We start from the raw sequence: 20378 nt of genomic DNA, 5'->3' as shown, positions 1-20378 counted from the left end.
GCTGATCCTGGCTGCATCTATTTTTACCTGCCTGCCAAGTAACGGTAACCTATACACATGTGCCTTTCAACGTTTTATTGCTTTTATTGTATTGCTTGTATTTTTATTGTTGTGTCTGTGACTGCTGTTGTCTGTCTTCCCCCGCTGCCTGTACGAGGTCCGTGCCCATTTTTCTTCCCTCTGTTCCCCTCGCTGTCCCCGTGCTCTCTCTGCCCGGTCTTTCCTTCTGTGCCCCTCGCTTCCCCGTGTCTCTGTCTGGTTTTCCCTTCCGTTCCCCTCGCTGCCGCCATACCTCCCTGCCCGTTCTGCCTTCTGTTCTTAGCTGCCCCTATATTTCTGTATTCTGTATTTTGCCTCTGTGCCATTCGTTTTTTGTGCCCGTCTGCCCTCTGTGCCACTCGTTTTTCCCTAGTTTTTGTGCCCTTCTGCCCTCTGTTCCACTCATTTTTGTGCCTTTCTGCCCTCTGTTCCACTCGTTTTTTGTGCCTTTCTGCCCTCTGTTCTACTCGTTTTTCCCTCATTTTTTGTGCCCTTCTGCCCTCTGTTCCACTTGTTTTTTGTGCCTTTGTGCCCTCTGTTCCACTCGTTTTTCCCTCTTTTTTGTGCCCGTCTGCCCTCTGTTCCACTTCGTTTTCCCCTCGTTTTTTGTTCCCTTCTGCCCTCTGTTCCACTCGTATTTTGTGCCTTTCTGCCCTCTGTTCCACTCATTTTTTGTGCCTTTCTTCCCTCTGTTCCACTCGTTTTCCCCTCACTTTTTGTGCCCTTCTGCCCTCTGTTCCACTCATTTTTTGTGCCTTTCTGCCCTCTGTTCCACCTCGTTTTCCCCTTGTTTTTTGTGCCCTTCTGCCCTCTGTTCCACTCATTTTTTGTGCCTTTCTGCCCTCTGTTCCACTCGTTTTTTGTGCCTTTCTGCCCTACGTTCCACTTGTTTTCCCCTTGTTTTAAGGTGCCTTTCTGCCCTCTGTTCCACTTATTTTACCCTCGTTTTTTGTGCCCTTCTGCCCTCTGTTCCACTTGTTTTTGTGCCTTTCTGCCCTATGTTCCACTCGTTTTTCCCTTGTTTTTTGTGCCTTTCTGCCCTCTGTTCCACTTCGTTTTCCCCTCGTTTTTTGTGCCTTTCTGCCCTCTGTTCCACTCGTTTTTTGTGTCCTTCTGCCCTCTGTTCCACTCATGTTTTTGTGCCCTCCTGCCTTCTGCGCCACTCGTTTTTTCCTTGTTTTTGTGCCCCTTTTGGCTTCTGTTCCGCTCGTTTCCCCCGCCACTTTGCCCCATGCGGCCACGCCCCCCTGACTGTCCACTGCCCATTCGCTGCCCCCGCCTCCCGATTGTATTGTTGTGTCTCGCCGCCATTGCGCCAACATTCACAGCCCTTGTGTGCTGTGAGGACGCATGGGCGTTTCATTTTTCACTAGGACAGGCGCTCGAGTCGTGCAGACCCCCTAGGAATGTCTCACGGACCCCTGGGGTTCTGCGGACCACAGTTTGGGAAACTCTGCACTAGACCATATACTTTTGAGTGATTCCCTTGGCGGACCCAATGGCCATTGAAGCCTTGCATTTGGGTCTGATTCTTGCCTGCAGGCTGCAAGGGACTAGTACCTCTAGTCCAAGGGAGTTCTTGAGCTGCCTTTGGCTTGCAGAGGGGTTCCTCTTTCCTTTTGAACTGTTCTCTGGTCCATGACAAGTCCTAGTCATACAGTTGTAGGGTGGTTGCCAAAGGTGCAATCTTTGGCACCTTTTCTTTGTGCAGGTCCTGAAGTCGCAGACTCGGGTCTCTTATTTGGCCTTTTTGTTGCAAATCGATCAGATCCGAGGTTCTGGTACCAGGGAAGCCGATTAAATCCTAGATTTTTGGGTGGCTAATGTGCACCTGAGGAGATCACTTCCTGTGGAGTGTAACACCTTTTCTACCGACAAGTCTCCATTCTGACACTTTTAAAAATGACAGAACCCTTCTTCGGTCGTACAGACAGGTAGCTCACCTTAGGGGTGTGGCTAGCCTTCTTGGGGTGTAGGCCTCCTGGCTGCCTAGTTTTCCTGCCTGCCTGGGTCAGGTGGTTGGATTTCTCCTCCTCTAGGAGGAAGCCTGGTTGCATATCCAAGGTGGTGGGAGCTTTGAGCTCACCGCCTTGATGCGCGACTTCACTAGCCATCCTACACCTCCCTCCCTGGTAGGCCTTCAATTCTGACTACTGGAATTGTTCACACCTCCTGGCAGGGGGTCAGATTCCTGTCTTGGTGGAAGCAGCTGCAGGCTGTCAGTCAGTGCACAGGAAAGGGAGGGACAACCAAGTGAGAAACATTTAAGGTAGCCACCAGGGTGCATGTCACATTAAATCCTACTTTGGGGAAAAGTTGGGTTCGATGAGACAAGTAGTTTGATACCAAACATGACACTTTTCTGTGGAGCCATAATGGAGCTGGCAACCTGTTGGAATAGAAATGTTTTAGTTGAGTTCTCCAAGCATTGTATGTCTTAAGTTAGCATTTGCGGCACCATTTTATATTCAGCAGCCATTTTGAGCCATGATTGAAACTACCTTCTGTCTCACTCTCGCTCAGCCCCAGCTGAAAGCAGCTGCAAAGGTTTTGTGATTATACAAGGTTGAGGTTTGCTGTGCTAATGAATACACTGTTTCTGTCAGTACATACCTTTCCCATTAGATAGGCCTGCTCCCACCCTTAGACCGGTGGGCACAGGCAGAGTGACCTTAGCACTGAGATAGCATGTACCTGGTCTCAGGATTGAAACCCATCCTTCTGTGTCTCCTTTGTTCACTAGCTACCAACTGGAAATTTCCAGTGAAGGTGTGTCTTTATTAGTTCTTAATTGTACATTATGTATCACCATGCTTGCTGAAGTCAGTTCCTCTGCAGCAATCCAAGGAGGCTAGTCAGACCGGACTCCACTTGAGTGTACCTGAATAAAATATATTTGGTTTGTATTCTCTACTGTCTGACCGACTTCATTTGTGTGGAAGGCTGAGAGGTGGTCGTGAGTGAACCAGGCGACCCTAATCGGATCACTTCCTTCAAATCTGGCTGTGTCAGGCCATGACAGCCCATGTTCTCCTATGGCCCCATGAACACTTATAGATGCCCTAATGGAGGGAGGTTAACATAGGGATATATAAGCTTGCACTTATATGCCCACACATTTAATGCAATGAACTATGCTTCCTGGGCTCAGGAGGCCTACTTTATGGGTGACTGACATATAATAAATGTAGTGCTGTGACCTTCTCACTCATGCTGACAGCAAAGTCGAGTTTGAGTGGTTGGCACTGCTCCTGCAGTTTGCAATGGCAAGCCTGCTATCAGTTTATTTGGGTTACTCAGGGTGGCACAATCAGTGTTTCAGGCCCTGGTGGCTCCTTTAACCCCCATGTGCTGTGTACCACTGGTACCATTTATTAGGGACTTATCCGGGGGATACGTCCTAACTAATTGGGGTTACCAATTCACAGACATCATATTTTAGGGTGAGAGCACTAGCACTGGGACCTGGTTAGCAGGCTCTGGAACACTTTGAGAGCCAAACCCATCATCATTGGGAAACAAGCATTTACAATGCAATGGTTTTGCCTTTGTTAAAGTTAGAGCTATTGGCATTACTATTGACATTATTTTTATTTATGTTTTTTTAACATAAATAAATGGCATTGTCATTTACAATGCCACTAGCTTTATCTCTCGCAAAAGACACACACAAACACACACAGAGCCCCCCCCCCACACACACACACAGAGCCCCCCCCCACACACCCACACAGAGCCCCCCACATACACAGCCACACAGAGCCCCCCACACACACAGCCACACAGAGCCCCCACACACACACAGCCTCACAAAGCCCCCCACACACACAGCCACACAGCGCCCTCCACACACCCATACAGAGCCTTCCACACTCCCACACAGCACAAGCAGGCAACAGGGGCACACGGAGGCACAAGCAGGCAACAGGGGCACACGGAGGCACAAGCAGGCAACAGGGTCATGAAAACAAGCACAAGCAGGCAAAAGGGTCACAAGCAGGAATTGTAATTTAGACGGGGCTGAAGTGGAGAACGGTCAGTAGGGAAGTAGTGAGGCTGGTGCAGTCGTACCAGGCCGAAAGGTGAGAGGGGCTGTCTGCACCCCAGTTTGGACAATTTTCACTACCTAACAGGCATTGGTGGGAGGGGGGCGTACTTCTTGCTTGCTTTAGGGCTGTTACTTCGGGGACGCAGTGCACGCTCTTGCCTGCTGCCGCCGGGACACGACAACAAGCAGGGAGAGGACAGGCTGGGAGAGGGAAGGGAGGGGACAGGCTGGGAGAGGACAGGCTGGGAGAGGGCAGGTTGGGAGAGGGCAGGCTGGAAGTGGACAAGCTGGGAGAGGACAGGCTGGGAAAGGTCATGGAGGGGACAGGCTGGGAGAGGGCAGGCTGGAAGTGGACAGGCTGGAAGAGGACAGGCTGGGAGAGGGCAGGGAGGGGACAGGCTGGGAGTGGGCAGGCTGGGGGAGTGGACAGGCTGGGAGTGGGCAGGCTGGGAGAGGACAGGCTGGGAGAGGACAGGCTGGGAGAGGGCAGGCTGGGAGAGGGCAGGCTGGGAGAGGGCAGGCTGGGAGTGGGCAGGCTAGGAGAGGACAGGCTGGGAGAGGACAGGATGGGAGAGGACAGGCTGCGAGAGGACAGGCTGCGAGAGGACAGGCTGGGAGAGGACAGGCTGCGAGAGGACAGGCTGGGAGAGGACAGGCTGCAAGAGGACAGGCTGGGAGAGGACAGGCTGGGAGAGGACAGGCTGGGAGAGGACAGGCTGCGAGAGGACAGGCTGCGAGAGGACAGGCTGGGAGAGGACAGGCTGGGAAAGGGCAGGGAGGGGACAGGCTGGGAGTGGGCAGGCCGGGAGAAGGCAGGCTGGGAGAGGGCAGGGAGGGGACAGGCTGGGAGAGGGCAGGCTGGGAGTGGGCAGGCTGGGGGAGTGGGCAGGCTGGGAGTGGGCAGGCTGGGAGAGGACAGGCTGGGAGAGGACAGGCTGGGAGAGGGCAGGCTGGGAGAGGGCAGGCTGGGAGAGGGCAGGCTGGGAGTGGGCAGGCTAGGAGAGGACAGGCTGGGAGAGGACAGGATGGGAGAGGACAGGCTGCGAGAGGACAGGCTGCGAGAGGACAGGCTGGGAGAGGACAGGCTGCGAGAGGACAGGCTGGGAGAGGACAGGCTGGGAGAGGACAGGCTGGGAGAGGACAGGCTGCGAGAGGACAGGCTGCGAGAGGACAGGCTGCGAGAGGGCAGGCTGGGAGAGGGCAGGCTGGGAAGCAGAGAGGGTCTTAACTGAGAAGTCTGCCAGCGTGGAGCTCTCCGGGGCGCAGAGCAGCAGCAGGGCCCAGCAGAGCAGGGTGGGGGGCGGCAGGGGCTCGCAGAGGTGTCTCCTGGGGCAGCCGCCCAGGTCCACCATGGTGCAGCTCCGAGCCCCAAGCTCACATGGTGCCAGCGCTGCCCGCTGCCGAGCAGCGCAGAGTCTACGGGCGCAGAGTAGCAGCAGGGCCCAGCAGGGCAGGGGGCGGCAATGGGTCGCAGAGGTGTCTCCTGGGGCAGCCGCCCAGGTCCACCATGATCATATGTAGGCTGTGTGTGGTGAGCCTGCTATGTTCAATTCTAGGCGCACTGTTTGGCTAACTTAGAGCATCTTAAGAGAAGCTGGTGAGAGGGTCTTTATAATCGAAAACAAAATAATAGTAATAAAAAAATAGTAAATAGAAGGCACTCACTGCAAGATTAAGCTCTTAAGGTTTGAGGAGATAATGCTGACATGTTGGACTTACTTGCTAAGCACTGGTGTCATTGACCCATAGCCCCAGAAAGGTCATTGTAATGTAATTCTTTGTCACCATCTCAGCCTGAAATCGCATGATGTCCTTTTTCACTCTCTTCTGCCATTTCCCTGCAATTCCTCCATATTTACTGAGTGGCATGAGGTAGTCCATGCCGCAACTGAATACGCACAACTTGTCAGGTCCCAAAGCGTATCTTTACCCGTCAGGCAAAGACCCCAATGAGCAGAGAGGTGGTTCAACAGAAATCAGACAACACAATGGAGAAGCAGCTGGTGAGTGTGCCACTATACATTATTATAAGGTGAGAAAGAATACCATAAATGCATTAAACTTATCTTCAATTGACAAACAATTGGCAACCGATAAGCTCTTTCGGACGACAAAAGCAGAGATAAAGGACCTTGAATGTGGGCACTGCTAAGGGTGCTGCTGGTCAAGTGGAAAATTAACTTTTGGGGCCCGTAAAAGACAAAACATTCCCTACCCCTAATTTTGACCACTTAAAGACAGTTCCTGCTTGTAGTGCACTCGCGTACAAAGAGGGCTGAGGATTTGATTGACAATTCAAGCAACTTGCAGATGTGCTGGTAATGTTGGCCAATGGCACTTTAACAGAGGAGAACTTTTAGTTTCACTTCATCATTTAGAACTAGAGCAAGCACCTTTATTGCCAACCTCTCCGGCTCTCCATATGAACATCGTCATACCAGCATGACTACCCTTATTACCATACTGCGTACTGTCAAGACCTAAGCTGCATACCCACAAATCGCATTCACTTGATTGGCCTCTTCCACTGACAATACAATCCTAGGATGGACCTTCCCTATCCTCAAATGCACCTTCATGGTTAGAACTCTCTAGCTCCTTGCAGCAACCCAGTTGTCAATCCCACCAATCTATCTGTCCACACCAAATCTGATCATACCTTTACGTCAGGTAAACCACTCCACTGTCCAAAAATCAGGACTTTTTAAAACTTTTTTTCTTAGTCTGAGATTACTTACAATATGGACCAGTGACACTAGGAAGACAAAAGCTCGATACGAGCATATGAGCCACACTTGAACCGAAATCTACCATGTAATAGATGTAGGAGTTGAATACAACACTGAGGCATTGCATGAAATGGATTGCGTTAGTATGAGCACGTTCACTGTTTCTCTTAAGCCTTCTCCCCTTCCGTCAGCAGATAGGCTGTTAGAGGGGCCCCTATAGCCTCCTGGTGGGATGTCACCCGCAGCTCCTCTGCATACATTTCAATCTGGATAGATTTTTACGGGCTCAGAGGTCGGCCCATTTATTTGTACTTGGGCCACTGCACAATAGACTAATCCATTGTATGACATTTGTGGGCATGCCCATGAGTTGCAAAATCACAAACATATAATTGCACAGTATAGAATCCAAGGTTTTGGGGGCATCCAATAGAACCGCATCAACTTCAAATTGAGGGTTGCGCTGGTGGAGCAGTGCGAAGATGGTGAACAAATTGTGCAATGGGGACCTCATTGGCGCAAATCTCAGCTGTTCTGCCAATATCAAGTTAGGGAGGGAAAGTCATTAGCCTGTTAGCGATAAGTTTCACTAGAATCTTTACATCTATGTTTATGAGTGACGGAGGCCGTAGGACTCGCAGTGCTCTGGGGGCTATTTGCGGCTTGAGAAAAGTAAATATAAGCGCTTCTTGAAGTGTGGGTGGTACCAGTCGTGTGTTATAAGCTTCCTCGTATAATGCAATCAAGTGTGGTGCTAGAAGGGGGGTACATTCATTTTAGAATTCACTTGTTAAGCCACCCAGTCCTGGGGCCATGCCCATTCTAAGATTCGATATGGCCTCTCTCTTTAACCTCGTCTACTGTGATACGTTGTGCACGAAATTCTCTTTGACCCTCCGACAGTCACGCCAGCGCAATCTCATTTAGGTAGCTACTCAGGTCTTAAGTGAAGCTCCTGTCATGCGTTTGGTATAGATTAGTATAATTATCTGTGATGATCGCCAGTATGTTCTTGGTGTCATAGTATTCTGTGCCATATTAGAGAGGCCAGGAAGGAAAACGACCTTGAATATTGGTGCGGCTCCGAGCCCCAAGTCTCTGGTGGTGGTGCTGCTGTGCTCGGTAGCCCATTTAACTTACCGGGCACTCTGGCGAGGGCTCCTTACGACGGCGGCAATCTCTTGGGCACTTCTCCGGTCTCCCTCTTCGGCATGGGAGACCGGCAACGTCCTCCGCTTCTCCCGGGGCTCCCTCCAGGCCACGGGAGCCCCTCGTGGGCCGCCATACTTCTCCTGGGCCGCCGTCTTCCTTCTTCCCCCGGGCTGCGGGGGGCGGGCACTTCCGGCTGGCCGCGCTAGGATTGGCCGGCCGGCTAGTCACTTCCGGGTCGCCGCGGGCGGCCTGTCTCTAGCTCAGGTAGGCGGGCGGCGAAGTTTCCCGAGGAGTGGGCTCCCTCAGCTCACGGGAGTCCGGCAGAGCGCCCGCCATGGTAGTGCTGGTGGCCGAGGCTGCTGCAGGGCCCCGCTGCGGCGGGACGGACGGAGGCGGCGGGACGCAGGAAGAGGTGGCCAGAGCTGCAGCCTAGGACTCGTGGAAGGGGCGCCGAGTGCCGTCAATGCCAGAACAGATTCGGGGGCGTTCCCGAGGACAGGCTTTCGGCTGACGTCGCCAAAAGCCAAAAATTCTCAGGAACGCCCCCGAATCTGGTCCGGGATTGACGGACAGAGCCGTCTTTCAATGGCTAGCATCCATTTATGGAGCTAGCCAATGAAAGACGGGGGCAGATTCCCAGCCCCCATACTATACTCATTAGGTTTTTCCTAGCACATGCGTACTTCGTACGCATTGGCTGGGAAAAAACTAAAAAAGTGTGAGGTTGACCATACAAAAGGGCACTCTCCTGTATCAGCACAGTCACTCTTTCAAAGTCTGGGTTGAGAGAGGGGTGCTCTAGAGTTCTCCACATAATAGTGGACTTGCCACTTAATTCATCATCTGCAGCATAATCTGCAGATTTTAACAACAAATGTTTTTAACTCAAACGGATCAAAAGTTACTGAAAACAGTGGAATGCCCTTTGCAACAGTTGACTTGTCATCTTTTAGATGCTTATTGCTGTATTAGGTTGTTGAGTTAGTACTGATGAGGTGAAATGTGTAAAAATGACAAGATTTGCATCTAGAGGGGAGGGGGCTGAATAGGGCTGTGCCTTCTCTCCATAATGCTGGCTCCACCTCCTGTGGTGCATCTGATGTCTCTGCCCTGCACTGTGAAAGGAAAGAAGGAGTCATGTCAACAGTGTGCTCCAGGACTGACCAGAGCTGGTTTGGACTAGGCAAAGGCATCTCTGCCTTCAGAGAACAAAGAGAAAAGTAGTATAAATATTGGGACCCAAACCCAGGAACTTTAGATCACTTTTGGACACAAGAAGAACAATTTGCTGAGGAGTGCAACCAGAGAGACTGAGGAGAGACTATCTCTAAGCTGAAGTGCTGCTTGGGGGATTGGCCTGCAGTGGTTGCCTGACTGCCAAATAAAGGAGAAAGGAACTTGGTATACTTTATTCAACTTGTGAAGGATCTCCAAGGGCTTGAGAGAAGAGCTTGCCTCCTGCTGCAGTCTCAGGGACAACAGACTTCAACCACCAGCTCCCCAAGAGTTCTTTGGAAGTGCCTGCAGCTGTTTTGGGCCTTCTGAGGGACTGCGTGTCGCAAGGAGCTGGAAGCGCGACTCACGAAGAAGAAGCGTGTCGCTGTCCCTGCCGTCGCATCGTGGAGATGCCGCCGCTGTAGCTGTTGCATTGCACTGCATCACAAGAAACTTCTCGCAACATCGAAGAAGCGTGTCGCTGTCGCAGCCGTCGCTCACTGAGCAAGGGTGTTGCCGCTGTAGCTGGCGCATCGAGCGGAAGCGTCTCGCATTGTCGGAGAAGACTGTCGCCGCCTAAATGCAAAATGTAAACACCAAGATAAGAAGTTTTAAGATTGCTCTCTTCCTAACGGGCAGCCAGTGCATGGACTGCAGCAGGGTGCGGGACGGGGTACGTCTGGGCTTATTCAGAGCCATTCTTGCAGCAGTATTTTGCAATATCTGGAGCCTAGAGAAAAGTTCTTCATGGAACGTTTTGTTTTGCACCATATACCTATGTATCTACGATAGGGTGTTTACACTATCATTGACTAGCATTGAACTTTATGTTATTTACCTTGTACCTATGTATCTAAGACACTTACCTTGTAAAGTGCTCTGATACCCGCAAGGGTCTTGTTCGCGCTATATAAAACTTTCAAAATAAATAAATAAAATAACGAAGTAACACTATCATAAATTTTGCAGCATTACACCACATAATATGCCTTTCTTACCACATGATTTGGTCCTCCCATGCCACATATTTCCAGTGGCCCAAAGTATATGGGTTTGCACGATTCTTGAGCCCAGTATGCGGGAGAGAGGGATACATCTGCACATGGCTATACTGAAATTTAGCAGGCTGGTGTGGCACTGTTTCGCAAAACTATGAAGGCCTTTCATCCCCACAGAGACGTTTTGCTTAGTTGGATGGTGTAGTAGGTGGTTCGAGGAGTGTGACAACCTGCAAATGGCGGTTAAAAGATATGGCCGAGTTGACCCGTGGGTAAATCTTTAACTGGGTCAGACATGACGAACGATTTTTTCAAAGGACCTGCGGTGTATTTTGAAGAAAGCTCAAAATGGCATTATTTGTGCCTGATTTTAACACGAGATAGCAATTTAAAAGTCAAACACACACTTTCCCTGTCAGTCCTTAAAGCTGTCATGGGCGTTAAAGCTGAGACCACACACGCGCGCGCAAAGACACACGGGAAAGCAATGACAGCGGGGCACAGAAAGAGAAGTGGCCGAAAATAGAAAACGAGAAAAAGGCTAATTGAACTGTTTTCCTGTCAAAGCGGGCGTCCACGGGCGGGAGTAGGCGGCGAAGGGTTCCCGGGCTAGAGCCGCTTGCTCAGTCAAGGGCACGGGGCAGAGGGAAGTTAGCCAGGCCTCGCGTCAGATGACCCGGGCTTCGGGAAGGGTGGCCCTGCGGTGAGATTTGCATAGCAACTCTGGGCTTCCTGGCGCAACCGCCACCCTCGGAATCCGCGCGGGGCAGCGAGAAACCGGTGACATCACTCGGAGAACTGGGGCAGAGCCAAAATCCGTCAATGTGTACAGTAACACGAGACCTGTGACTGACCGCCTGGCAACCGGCGCTGTCATGAGCTGCAGATAAGGCCTGCTTATAGCAGCGCGCGCATGGCGCAGGAATGCCTGAGAGAGACATCTCCCGCCACATTAGAGACTGCGCTCGCGCAGCAGGTATTACCTTACAGCCGGGCTACGGTGACACGTCCCACCGTGAGAAGCTTCACTTTGGCGCCTATTACTTAGCAACCAGTGTGAGGTGAAATCTCACACCACTAGAGATATCGCTCTCAGCATACTTCCATATGACAAATGCAAAATGGTGATGGTTAACTTACCACAGGAGAGGTGAGTAGGAGTATAAGGGAAGTAAGTAGGCCTTTCAGTGGATGCCTTCATCCTTGCCGAACACAATTAGCAAATCAGATTGTACTAAAAAAGAAGCGCCTCCTGGTCACAGGCTCAGATCCCGGTGCCTCCACTCATCCGTTCATCCATCTGAGGCAGATAAAATGAGTACCATTCAGTTGGGTAACAATAAACATCGGTTATTCAATGCCAAAATGCCTACGGGTGAACCTGCGCTTGACATGTTATGTTATCTGAAGGACCACCACCTAGGCAGTGACAATGCAAGCCTCCATCCAAATAGAGACAAAGGAGTATTGTATTGTACTGGTGTTTACATAGCGTGTCTATAAAATGTGTGAGGCCTAAAGTGCTTTCTCAATTTTTGATTTAGTTACTACCCAGTCTGTATAATTCCTAGAGTGCTTCGAGGCCCTGGCCAAGTGATGGAAAGAGTAAGGTTTGTATTGCCTTCCTGTGTCACTGTACCACATGATTCTGGCATGTCAATTGTACAGTGGACTAAGTGTTGAAATACTAGGTGAAGTGAGTGTGGATTGGAGGTAAGGTAGAGGTGTTGTGCAGGGCTTCAAGCAGCGCAAAACCTTGGGTGTTAATTGGACAAGATACAACAAATGTCCTAGGTGACGAAGGTGGGACTCCTCGCCAACAGTTTCCCACTCTTTCTCCTTGGACATTTGAGTGAAATATTTGAGTCTGTCTAACACTACTTCAGTGTGGGGAACAAAGTGTTCCTCTAACATTCTCTGTTCTGCAAGGCATGCTGCATTCAGGTATGGACTTGAAGCTCCGTCCTCTCTCCGCCCATATTTTTCAATGGTTTGTGACATTGTCCTCTGTAAACTCGGGCTTTTCATTATTCAATAGGCTTAGTAGTCCCTCCTTAGTACCACCTTGTCTCGTCTTGTAACCTCCCATAAGGACTAGCCCTCTTACATGTGTTGTTAGTCGGTAGGCTTAAATTACAGCATCCAAGCACTATTTCCTTTAAATTGTTTTCACCTGCCGGTGTGCAAGACACGCTCTCTTCCAACGCTGGTTTTATGGCATGGTACGCAACAGTGGCGGCCATGCCTTTGGTTAATTTGGAAAAACAACAGTTGATTGACAGAATGCAGAACAATGTCATACCTTCACCCCACTACAGAGATCTGATCATAGAGTCAAGTAACTCTTACAAGTACCTGGGGGTAGTGGTCGACTCAAGCTGGTCATTAAAAACTCACCAACTGCATAGAAAAGCGCAGTCCAATAAACTACGGTTTGCTCTAATGTTACTGAAAACAAAATTGAAATGCCCCTCCAACCTTTACCTCTTGAAAGTGATTGAGGCAAAGTTTTTACCCTCCCTCACGTACGGTTCAGAGCTATTCAGAGGCAAAGACGCAAACTTCTTGAACTTACAACAGTCAAATCTGTTCAAATACATCTTTTACATACCAAGGTCTGTATCACAAGCGCAAGTACGCCTGGAATTTGGGCTTTCAAATCAGCATCAAGTCAGGCAGGCCGGGATACTAAAAATGTGCTGGAAATTAAGGGCAGCAAGTGAGGACACGCTGATGGGCCATTGTTGGTGCGAAATTAACAACCGAACAAATGCGAAAAACGTATGGAAAACATCTTTGGAAGACGCACTGACACAACTTAATATGCGAGAGGCATAGAATACAAACCACCCCTTTATGGCCTTCAAAAAAATAGCCAACAGTACAGCAAAACAAAAATCCATGATTGTTGACAAAGCCGCCCTCGCAAAGAAAAAACATGGCTGGACGGTGCTAGCCACGTATGAGAGAAGTGCCCCACAACCATACTTAGTCAACTATATAACACCGTCCACACAACAAATGCTCAGATCTCTGTACTGGGGTGTATGTATGACATTGTTCTGCATTCTGTCCATCAATTGTTGTTTTTGCATTTGTCACCCCGAGTGGGATGGGCATGCTCAGATATGAGTCCCATGCTCTCCACACCACTGGAGTCAAGCTATCCTGGTTGAAGACGGCTGACAGCCAGAAACCAGCCCTAGGATGCTTGAATCTGATCCAGGAAAGACATGGCTTGGCAGTTCGGGCTGGCCTGTTCCCATGAGGCACAGGGTGAAGGCTGATTTGCATATGGCCATGTCTGAACTGGGGTGGTGTGGAGTGCAAAAAAGCGATGGATTTAGGCCCAGATCTCTGTACTGGGGTGAATGTATGACATTGTTCTGCATTCTGTTCATCAATTGTTGTTTTTGCATTTGGTTAATTTGTGGCACTGACGTGACCAAGGTCACGCACCTCTTTCTTTAGATGAGTCACGTCTAAATAAAGGGGTGCAGCCACTATTAAAGTGAAAGTGTGGCATGGGGCGCTTTTACAAAAAAAGCATTTGTTTGTCAACTTGACAAAACAAAAAATATTTGCAATGCAATAGGTCTCACATTTACGAGAATTTAAGCTATTGTCATTTACAATGCCAATGGCTCAAACTCTCGTAAATGCAAGACCTATTGCATTTCAAACACTAGTTTCCATGGCAATAAGGGTTCACCCACCTCTGAAAAAAGGATAGGAAGTTAAGACATGCTGATGGCAACCATTTTTGTACACCAGGACGGTCCTTGTCCTAACTGACAATCACTTCCACCCATTCCTGCCACACCCTTGATCTTGTGGAAAAGGGGAGATCCTTTGTGTCCCTGGGATCTTGAGGATAGAAGGGAAGCAAACCACCCTTGGAGAGTACTTAGGGACCCAGGCCACAACAGTTGGCACTTAGCTGCAGGCCGGCAACATCCAGACTAAATCCTCCAAGTGATAGTACCCTTCCTGGAGCATGACAAGTTCCAGGCCACCATAAGTATGTGGATAATTGAGTTGCAGGACCTCCTGCCCTAATGATTCCTTGTGTTGCTGTCCCAGCATTAAACCAGTGTAGTATGGTTCCAAATCCCAAAGTGTCTCTAACTTCTGAGCCAGCACCCCAGTAGTTCTACCCACAAAGGCCTTTGAAGATGAGACCAGTTCAAAAAAGGCAATCTTTGAAATGCACAGGCCCTCTATAAATTTTGTCCTGTCTGCCATCCTACCTTGGAAGGCTTTATCACTATTTTTAGTGGGGTCAAGACCCTGCCCCTTAGAACGCAGGTGCCAATTCCACCTCTACATAACCATCCCAGAAAGGCCCCTCAGAGTCAGAGGTCAATAGTTTCCCTTGAGACCCTAATTGATGGCCTTCTATCAGGAATATACAGATTTTGCTGTTTCCCCAGCACCCAGATGTGAATTGGAGACCGGCTGAAAGACACACAGAACCAAGACCATTGAAACACTCACTTTCCCAAAGTGACATTTCGACATATCTAATGTCGGATCCACTTGCACTACTGGAGATGATGCACCATTATGAACTCATTGATATTAAGCACTATACTACTATTCTGCATGTAGGAAATACTGCTAAATAGCCTTTCCCTACATCCCCCCTCGCTAATCCAATGCAAGAACCAGGCCTGTTGTACCAAACACAACATCCAGTGCCATTGATTCAAAACACTGCACCCTTTCCACAGGGCGAACTCCGATATAGCAAGAGATATGCAGAACAATGGCACATAGCTTTATAAATGCCAAGTCGAGTAACAGTAACCTACGCACACAGGCCCCACCAGGGAAAACCTGTGGCACATTCGATGAGCTACCTCTGCGGATGGCACAACCAGTGCTGCAGGCCCACGGAGGAGTATTCGAGGCACATGGCCTGGGTATATATCTTACCCCTAGACAAGGAACTTACATCGAACTCGAATCAGCCAATCATTTATACACCAATTACCAGTATGTATATGACAAACACAGAGTTTTGGCATTGATTTTTTCAAAAATATCTTACAGCAGCATTTTGTAATATTTGCAATCTCTTGGGGATGTATTGATGAGAAGAGATTAATAGGCCATTGCAATAGTCCAGTTTGGTTGTTATCAAAGAGGCTATAAGGGTTTTCTGAAGATGGACTGGAATAAACAGGATAATCTGTTTTAGTATTTTCAGGGTGTAAAAAGTGGGGGAGGAGAGAGCACTGGCATGATTGGAATAGCATTGTTTATTGTTAATCGAAATTCGCAGGTTCTGGGTCTTGATGTCAGGAGTTGGGAGCAGGCCCATCTCTGCTGGCCACCAGGATGGAGTCCAGAAAGAGGTTTGTTCTCCAAAGAGCATCACCTCTGTTTTCCCTGCAATCAATTTAAGACAGTGTCTGCTCATCCAAGTGCTGCCTGCCCTCCTGCAGTCACAGAATCTGGAGGATATGCCTGAATAATCCTTGCTCAGTGAGAAAATGATTTGGGTGTCATCGGCATAGGATGTCAGAGAAAAGCCTAAGCTTTTGATTACCCAAGCTAAAGGTGTAATATATATTAAATAAGGTTGGGCTGAGCAAGGACCCTGAGGGACCCCACATTGGAAAGAGAAAGAATGAGAAGGGAATTGATCCAGCTTGATGTATTGTTCTTTGTCTAACAGAAATCACTTTAGTAGATCCCAGGCCTGTCCTGTGCCATTGATTTCTAGTTGGCGTTCCAGTAGCAGTGCATGATCTAAGGTGTAAAAAGATCACGCAGGATGAGGGCTGCCCCTCTTCCCTGATCAAGCACCTGCCTGATCTCCTCTCTGGCTTAAATTAGAGCTGATGCACTGATATGTCCACAGCGGAAGCCAAACTGAGTGTTGTCACAGTGATGATTGAGTTGGATATGTTCCATCAACTGGCTATTCATGATTTTTTCAATAATTGTAGAAGGGAAAGGCAGGCAGAAAATTTGGCGGTAATTACAAGGATCTTTGGAAACAAGTGGCGCCTTTTTTAGTAGTGGAAGTATGGAAGCTTTCTTCCGTATAATAGCAAAACTACCCATCGATATCATGAGCTGGAAGATAGCAGTGAGCTGAGGAGCGACAGTCCCGGCCACTAGTTTGACTATGGTTGGTGGGCAAGGATCATAAGGGTAACCAGAGGCAGAGGAATTCAATAAATTGGTCACCTGGTCTAAAGTGGGTTGTGAGAAGTTGCAAAAGATGGGCCTGTCACCACTATCTGTCGTGAGGCACAGATGTTTCCTAAAGGAGGAGTCAAGGAGGAGAATAGATCATAGACTGCTTTCACTTTGTGCAGGAAAACATCAGCCAAAATAGTACAGAAGAGTTGACTGTTGGGGCAAGTTTTGGAAGACGAATGAATAGTTAATTTAGTCACTGTCTGATAAAGTTCTTTTGAAGAGTTTTTTTGCTTCATCCATCTTTCTGGTGAAGTAAGAGGTCTTTTCGCTAATAAAAAGGGCTTTGTAAGTGGCTAGATAGAGCATGTAGTTAGCCTTCTCCATCTCGTAGTTTTGCCTCCATACCTTCTCTTGTCCATAACAGGAATGTTTTGAGCCTTTATCTCAGTTATAAACCAAGGGGGTAATAGGTTGTTTCGTTTGGGTTTCCTTTGTTTGGGTGGTGCCATTGATTGGGTGATGTTTTTAATCCAGGTGGTGTATTGGGAAGCTGCTTTATTGGTGTTATTTGAGAGGGTAGGAAGCGTGAATCCTAATTTATCCACAAACCGATCTTGCTGGATATTATGCCAGGCTCGAGAGATGGACATACTCAATCTGATTTTGGACCTGTGAGAAGGTGGGTTAAATTTGAAGTGAAAAAAAAATCGCACTATGGTTGCACCATACCAATGGAAGAATATTAGTGGTGGTTATTGATGAATTATTGGTGAATATTCTGTGTAGAGTATGCCCCGCCTGATATAAGGGACCTTCAACAATGTGGGGGAAACCTAGAGTAGACATATTTTGTAGAAGGACAGAAGTGTTCGGGTCATGAGTTGCTTAGAGGCGAAATTTAAAATCACCTAGAACGGTCAAACCGATTTTTAGCACTCTCTAGGCCTCCTGTCCCCCTGCACGTCTCTCTTCTTTATCAAAGCCAGTGCAAAGGCCCCTTAGGGTAATCGGGCGCTTTATAAAATACATTAACATAATATTGAATTGTATTGTCAAACACGCTCAAAGTCCTAAGGCTAGCACCTAGATCAGTGGAAAACTGGTAAGGAAAAAAACAAAAAGTCTAGAGAAAGTAACCTAGAAAGTGCCATTTCCAACAAGGCTCCTTCACTACAGACCTTCATTATCATGTGGTCTATGAAACTGCACCTTCTACACTGTTGTGTCTTCTAGTTGGATCAACTAACTATGCAAACTTCCCTGCTGTAACTTGCCAAACACTGTCATACTGCAGATGGAAACGTTCCAATCTTCCTACCACTTCCCCATGTGTTCTGACATCCCAAAGCTATCTGTCACTGACCACTATATCCACACATCCAGCATATCTCCCGCCCTCCGACTTGCTCTCTCCTTTCCCTGCTGTTCTGTCTTTCCTTGCCCTCATGTCATTTAATCTTTATCTCCTACCCCTCACTACATCCCACTAGCTATCCCTATCTTCTCTAGCCTCCTCTCCAATGTCACCCTTTCCCGATCTGCCCCCAAGACTTCTCTCTTCCACCACTGTTCACATTTTATTCCATTCCCTTTCTGATCTCTGATCTCCCTTTTTCCCTCCTTACCACTCTTCCATCTCTACCTTCAAATTTCTCCTCCCAACTTTATCTTCTGCCTTCCCACACACCCTTGCCTATTTAACAGCCTTGAATGCAAGGCACGGATACCCCAAATCCTCTCTTTTTCACCTCCTCGCCCTCTGTGAACTGTGCAATCCTCCACGCCTCCTCTCCTTACTCTCTCCGCTCCACTCACCCCTACTTCTTTCTTCTCTTTATTGCCCCTTACCCACACCTCATCACCCTTCCTCTTTCAACCTTTCCACAATAACCATTGCCCCCTCTACCTACTCCTCCATCCCAAACTGTTGAATCACTCCTTAACCATGTGGAGTATGACTGTGGATCTGCATTGTCTCCCAACACAGCACCCTCACACCCTACACGCAGTTACCTGATTTAGTTCTTCTCTTCATAACTGAAACCTGGCTGGGTGAAGAAACAGGTCCACACGGCACAAGGCTGTCCTACCACATTATCAAGCATGGGTCACTGCACTCTCTAATGAACACTTCAGGGGTAACCACATTGAAAAATCATGCTTCACCCAACTCTGCCTTATTTCAGTAATATCACATAACTCTCAGACATGTAACCAGGATTTTGTAAGACACATAATTGGCCTTGCTCACCACCTTCAGTGTGCTAAAAACTACAGATGACAAAAACTTAGTAATCCCCATTGATCTACTCTTAAGCCTTTGATACAATCCAACTTCCCACCTCAAAACAGAGACCGAGCGACCTCAAAATGTAAGATACTAGCCTGGAATGGATCTCATCATATTACACCAACACATCTCATATAATCACATGTTCTCCTTTGACATCTGCCCCTTTTGCCACTGATGCTCTACATTACGTCCCTTACATTTAATGTATACTTTGGATCGCTCCCAGACCTCTGTGCTTCATTGGGTCAATATGCCAACAGCTGATACCTGCATGCATCCTGCAGGTCACAGACTGTAATCAAAGCCAATCTGAACTCAGGCCTGAGAAGGAATCCTCAACATCAAGGTTGATGGTGCCCAGAGCCCCAGGCTGGAAGGTACCCTGGCTCGGTTACCTCTGCACTGTATAAATGACTTTAACATAATTCAACTAATAGCTCAATAGGTGAATGCACTTATTGCCGGTATTTGTGACTGATGTGCAAGTTGCAATTTCCAACCACAGCGAGACAGATCAGTCGATCTATACACCTACTACAGGTTCACTCAATGTGAACGCCACAAGAAGAAACTTAAAAAGCATGCAAACAAACATTTACTCCAACAAAAGTCACAAACCATTGATGAACCAAAGACCAGCTCTAACTGTGACAGCCAAGAGCTGTGCCCCTACGCCACACATGGCCAATCTTCAGGGTTCTCGATCAATCTTGAATATCAGACCGCAAATCTGCCACTGTGTTTTCTTTGGATGTGCCCCCTGAATACAGATTGAACAATATCGATGGGACAGAATATTAAAAATAAAATATTGACAGCTAAGTAAGTTTAGATTTTCTATAGATAACTCCACAAATATGTACCTTTGTTCTACATATATCTTCAAGGTAGGTAAATGTGGAGTAGGAATAGTAAATCTATACTTCCCTATATGTATTTACCTTTCCATATGTTGGCCCTTGCCACTCTGTTCTCGATATTAGCGCATTCTGTACATGTTTAAAGTGCTCTTCTCATAGTCATCACAATCCTAGCAAAAGAATTTAGAGAAGTGACTTGTCCCAAATATATAAAGATTTTGCACCTAACGTCTAACAGGCGGAAGAGCCTGCATGACTACATGGAGGAGCGATTGACACATCTGTACACGATCCAAGCTCCCCCTGGTGCCGGGGAATCAGAGAACGAAGGCATGATGGTGCAGAGGAGGACAAGGTGTGTGTGGGGGTGACGGGGGTGGGGGGGTGGCTAGGGCCGGATGTTACCATTTGTTGTATTTTTTTATTTCTGATTCTATTCTGTAATTGGTTATCCTATGGATATCGCACACTGCTTATTAGAGACATGAACCTCTTCTTTATGAAGCACGCTTCCGGCCTCCGGGTTGTAGGCGCTCTGCTGTGTACAACAATATGCATTAAATTCGCGGGGGGTATTTCGAGGGACGATGCAGAGGGAACATTACATTATTAATTAACTTTCCCTCTGCATCGTCCCTCGAAATACCCCCCTCCCGGCCCTACCGCCCCGCCGCTGTTAGCTGCACTGACTGCGGCTGTTTAAGGCGTAAGCTGCGTCATAGCCTGTTCAAACCAAATAAAAAGAATGTTCCATAAAGTGCTCTTCTCAAACGTTTGAGAGAGTGTTTACCATTTCTCAATGTTAACGCAGCAGGGCCTTGGCACAAGATGTGGCTTGCATTGGGGCGGGCCCTGCACCTCTGCTCCTAGGACTCAGTCCCTGTGGGT

The sequence above is a fragment of the Lissotriton vulgaris genome, chromosome 7 (assembly GCF_964263255.1).
Source record: "Lissotriton vulgaris chromosome 7, aLisVul1.2, whole genome shotgun sequence".
In the NCBI taxonomy this organism is placed as follows: domain Eukaryota; kingdom Metazoa; phylum Chordata; class Amphibia; order Caudata; family Salamandridae; genus Lissotriton; species Lissotriton vulgaris.
This window is presented reverse-complemented; position numbering follows the sequence as displayed.